Here is a 6,000-nt window from a genome sequence, read left to right as displayed (position 1 = left end):
TTTGTAATGAAAGCAACTCTTCCACTACAGAGAAAGAATCTTACACTACAAGTGAAAGACACTAAGATTCTGGCCCTGGGCACAGGCTGACATTGTATCAGGAACGCCAATGTATCCTTAACTTGTATTTCTAGGTTTCATTCTCCACGTTTAGATGCTGTCTTGTCCTTCCCACAATCCCACTGAGCTCATTTCTGCACTAACTAATGAAGCTAATTCTGTCAAGCGTGCTAATGCCTCCATGTGATTCTTCCTGTGGCACTGCTGTTCACAGTAGTCACACAAATGGTTTGTTTTGTTTTGTTTTGTTTTGTTTTGTTTTCTTTCAGACTGGACAATGGGTTTTTGCTGGGTCTGTCTGGGTAGGTCAGAGTCCACAGTCTTGGTTATGTCTACTGCCTGTCTATGAACTCCTTTCATTTTGCCAGTGTCTTGCAAGTAAGGGGGTGGCCAGAACGGAACATGTTTGATCATGGTAGGACAAAGCAGACACACAGCCTTTCAAAACTGCGATGAAAGCTCTTAGGTTCTACTTTTTAATGCCATAGACACCCATCTTCCATTTAAGATTCAAATATGCTAATAACACCAATTACACTTCTGTTCCTCAGGTTTATCCCTCTAAAGACTGCCATATTGTTTGCATTATTTCAATATTCTTAGTAATTCCATTTTTTAATCTGAATATAATGGAAATTTTGCAAGTAAACATTGAAAGTGCCTTTAAAAGAAAAATTCTCTAATATTCTCTATTTGCAATCACCCCATTTAGAAAATGCCAGGCTAAATCTATTTACATAATAAATTCTGACAGATTGCTGTGAAAACTAACAGGATTACAAGGCACTATAATTAACCTTTTGCTTTGACACACATCAAAATAACAAAGCACTTGCAAGCTACATTGTTTTCAAATATATTTTGTCAAGAAAAAAATATGTTCTCAAATGTATCAAGTCAAAGAGTAAATTTTCTGTTCTGATAATATAAATCATAGAGGTACATATAATTTCAGGACATTTACAAAATCTGGAGCAAGCAATAAAAACAATTTGTGAAAAAAAAGACATGGATTCAAAATGTATATATTCTGTGTGATTTATATAAAAATAAAAAAATAAATAAGCCCTGTTATCCCAGGCCTCAGAGAAAGGCAGATTGCGTTCAGGCCAACAAAATGAAATGTTTTACTCCAAAATGAAGGAGCATTTTATTAAGAAAAGTTGAGTAACCACACACAAATCTTTCAAAATAAGAAGTGATGCTACAACAAAGAGTAATTAGACCAAACTCTAATTGTTTGGTCTTAAAAACATTTGTCAGTTATTCCCTTTGTTGTACTGGGCATATTTATTCACAGTGTATGAGAGCAAAGGAAACATTCAGGAGATAAAATCCCACTCAACTGATTGTCTAAATATCTCTGAAACAGAATTTTTTTCTATATGACCACTATTTGAGCCCTTAAAAAAATAAACAAACAAACCAGATTTGTGTCACTTAGCTGAAACATTGTCTCATTTTTCATCTTAATTTTGTGAGAATATTCTGCTTCATTACAAAGCGTTAAAGCGATTAAAAGAAATTAACACCACTTGTTGTCTTCAGTAGACAGATAACTCATGCCTTTTTACACAAATGATGTAATCCTTGTCTTTTCCAAGGATGGATCAGGTAGCAAACTGTGATTTTAAGTGCCTTACTGTTGGCACTCTTGCTGAGGAAGCTGAGAAACATTCTAGTTACATCTTGTTGCTGTGATAAAAACAAAGAAACAAAGAAACAAACAAAACACCAAACAAAAGCAACTTGGGGAAGAATTTGTTTCTTCATCAAGGGAAGTCATGTAGGTTATAATTCTCCATCAAGGGACTTACAAGGCAGGAATTAGGCAGCAGGAATTTCCAGGCAAGAAATACAGAACATAGGAGAAAGCTCCTTATAGCCTTACCTCAAAAACTTCCTCAATTTTATTTTATTTTATTTTATTTTATTTTATTTTATTTTATTTTATTTTATTTTATTTTATTTTTTCCTTTTCTTTTGTTTGGGGGATTGGGGTTTGAGACAAGGTTTCTTTGTGTAACCCTGGCTGTTCTGGAACTTCTTCTGTAGACCAGCCTGGTTTCAAACTCAAGATTCGCCTGCCTCTGCCTCCCAAATGGTGAGATTAAAGACAGGTGCTACCACCACCTGCTCCACTTGCTTTCTTATACAGCCCAGGACCACCAGCCAAGGCATTGGTGCTGGACACAGTAGAGTGAACCCTCTTCCCAACACAATCGTTAATCAATCAAATGCCCCACAGATATGCCTACAGGTCAATCTGATGGAGGGAATTCCTCAACTGAGGTTCTTTCCAGGCAACTAGTGTGTGTCAGGTTGACAAAAACTAAACTGTACAAAGTGTCTCTGGGAAAGCATGGATCAAAAATGTTACATGTCGATGAGCTACACTATACTTAAATCTGTTTTTCTACCTTGCAAGGACTTGATTTGAGGCTTAGCAAGAAAAAGAAAATTCCTAAATTTGTAAAGGAGGGAAAGGTGCCATGTGTTTTATTCTCTTCAGTAGCATTGAATAAAATAAAACTAGTTTAGATACTGTTATTGAGGATCTTAGTTGCAAGTAGAAAAAAACAAGTCCATTTAAGGTCAGAAAAGGAGCACACTGGTTCACCAAGCTGAAAAGGCTGACATTGAACTGCCTTCAGCAAAGCGAGTTTCTCAAGTTCAAGGCTTCCTTTACTTGACCCAGTTTACAAGAACAGAGAATGAAGAGGTACAATCCCCAAAAGAAAACAAGGAAACTCAAAGTATTACCATCAGAGGGGAAAAAGAGAGGTCAGGGTGCTTGGCAAAAAAAAAAAAAAAAGCAATAACAGAACCCTTACAGGTAGCCATTCAAATTGGCCATACACCTTTAACTACACAGAATGAAGCCAGTTTTAACTCAAAACAAGGAAGGTTTTTGATTTACAAGATTAAACCCCAGGCTAGAAAACAACTGGTTTTCAGATGTTAAGAAGGCTCTCTCCATCCGTGTCTGTGCTACTCTTTTGATGCTGGCTTCATTATTAGACTAAACTCCTCCAGAGGGGAACCAGGGCCATGTACAACTCTCAATCTCTGTTCTCCCAGCTCATCCAAGAAAGGATACATGTTACTATTCTTCCAGCTCAGGTTTTAAAACCCTAACAAAAGATTCTTTCCAATTAGTCCAGCTCAAATTAGGTACCATCCTGGGCCAATTATTGCATGTAGACAAGAAAGCAATGACTGGATAAAACCATGAAAAAACACAATTTGGGGGATAGTATACAATGACAGTGTGGAGATACTCTTTCCCAAGTATCCTGTGGCGTTATGGAACTCCTTCTGCTATGTCCATCTTTTTGAACAATGCTATTGGTTAAGAAACGGTCAAAAATATGGAAAATTGGTGTTTTCCACTTAATAATATGTGGTCTTCAATTCAAAGAAGTGGAAATAAACTGATTATCTCACTGAGATAGGAACTTAGATTGTGGGTGGGGGAGCCTGCTTTCACTGTGGCTTTTGCTGGGATTTTTTTTTTTTTTATAGGCATCCATCTGAAAGCTTAGGATTCCACAGTGTGAGAGGCTCAGGAAGTCATCTGTTGTGTCTCTGGACAAGGACACTCAGCCCTGAACGGAAGCTTTCAATGACATTCTCATGCTCCGTGATGATTTCAGAACCTTTAGGAGCCGTTGTGATTTCTTTCTCTTTTCTTACTTTAGCCTCCTTGTATCCCACTCATTTACGACATCCATTTGTCACAAATCGATAATAGATGCTCTTAGAATGTTTAGGAAAGCTACACAGAACATTTTTCTTCCCCAAACTGTGTGCTCATTTTAGAATACACCTTCTGGTATATTCCGTCTGGAGTATCTGGCTTTGTCCAACTGACCATAGTTGATTTGTCAAACCAGGAGCAACAAAGCAGGCTCAGTTTCACATCATTTCACTCACAAACTGGTTACAGAAATAAATGCTCACCACCAGAAGCAGAATTGAAGGGTGTTATCAATTTGAATTGAAGGGTGTTATCAATTTGGTGTGACACATGTTCTAACTCATTTTGCATCAAAAGGTATGCTGTATTTCAGATTTCCTCATCTGGGTGTTTAGATGAGCTTTATTCTGAACAGTGACATTTTCCTGGAGCAGCAAAGGAGGTAAGGCTTTAATCGTTGTAAGGGCTCTTTCAGATCATGAGTCTGCTCCTGAAACGGCAAATTTCACGTAAGCTAAAATTTGGGGGCTCACCAGGAGAAAGGAGACTAGAAAAACTAGGCATGTTCATGCATTGCAGGGTCTAGAAGGCATATTCACACTGAGCATAGATAGAATTCTGATTTCCCAGAGAAACAAAGACAACAGATAGTGGGTGTGAGAGAGAGAGAGAAAGACAGAGACATACAAACAGATAGACAAAGACATACACAGAGAGAAATACACAGAAGGAAACAGAGATGGAGACAGAAAGACACACATAAATAGAACCAGAGACAGGCCAATCTATTACAAGGAATTGTACAGTTATGGAAGCTCACCAGATCCCAAGATCGGTAGGGCTGGTGACGTTGCCACAGTCTAAATGGGTGCAGCTTTAACCAATATTTTAGTTCATATTTGAAGACAGAAAAAGAGCTATTGCCTTAGCTAAAAGGTAGTCATGCGTGAGAAATTCTGCCTTGAGGACAGTTAAGCAATTTGTTGTAGTTAGGCCTACAGCTAATTGGGCAAGACCCACACACAGTAAAGTAGGTAATCTTCCTTATGCAATTGGATGGATTCACTGTTAATCTCACCCAGAAATACCGAGAATAAATAATGATTGACCAGACGTCAGAAAAAAAAAATGACAAGAGAATTAACCATAATATTTCTAAATATAAATATACCTTAAATCATTAACTTAAATGAATTACTTGGTGGAGATGACAAAGCAGATTTCCCTTGTTCATCTAATCGATATTCACGCCTGGCATTTTCATAGGGTCGGGATTCTAACTGAAAAACCCTAGACGTTCTATGCTCTGAATCTGAATAGGCACTCTAATTTACACCTCAGGAAACTTGGCACAGTTAGGATTTAGTGGTATTATTTGAAGCTAAAGATTGCCTTTCTGTTGTCTCTGACACTAAGGACATATATTGTAAATGTCTCCATGTATGATCAAATAACCTACATTCCTGCTGACCACTTGAGAATAACGATGAAATCTCTGCCAAGAGCTTTTATCCCCAACACCACCCTACACCAACACATCACTTGGGAGAAACAGGCACATAGAAAGAAGCACAAATCATAACTTGGCTAAAATACCAGCCCCCAAGAAGGAATGGACATAGTTGATCTCTTGTGTCATGATTGATGATCTCTTGTGTCAGGTTTGGATACTGAGAAAAAACTCTGAGAAGATAGTCTTTAGTCATTGTCATACCAAAACCACAAACACGGTCTCTCTTAACCCTGTTACCTATCAATGGCAGAAAGTGGTTGGACTGAAGGAAATTTATTTCGTGATTTATGTCTTTGTGTGTGTGTGTGTGTGTGTGTGTGTGTGTGTGTGTGTGTGTTAATATGTATACGTGGCAGGTGCCCTTGGAAGCCAAAACAGTCCTTTGAATTTGGAGTTACAGGTAGTTGTAGAATGACCAGCATGGGTTCTGGGAGCAGAGTCCAGGTCCTCTGAAAGAACAAAACACGCTTCACCGCGGAGCCATCTCGCCAGCCTGGATTGAGGCAGTTTAGAAACAGTCTGTGAGTAAGTCCCAATGGGCTAAGAGATGCAGCTTGAGTTTAAGAGCCTCACAAGACCTCCCCTCATCTCTATATCCCGGTCCACAATTCCAGCCGAAGCCCCTGCCTTACTGGAAGTCATGCCAGCATCTGGAAACGCAGGTAGGCGCCCACACATCTCCTGCCAACACTCCTTAGAGTCCGCCAAGCTTTCTCCAACAAGACCC

This window comes from Psammomys obesus, unplaced genomic scaffold (assembly GCF_907164565.1).
Source record: "Psammomys obesus unplaced genomic scaffold, mPsaObe1.curated_primary_1811, whole genome shotgun sequence".
NCBI lineage: Eukaryota > Metazoa > Chordata > Mammalia > Rodentia > Muridae > Psammomys > Psammomys obesus.
This window is presented reverse-complemented; position numbering follows the sequence as displayed.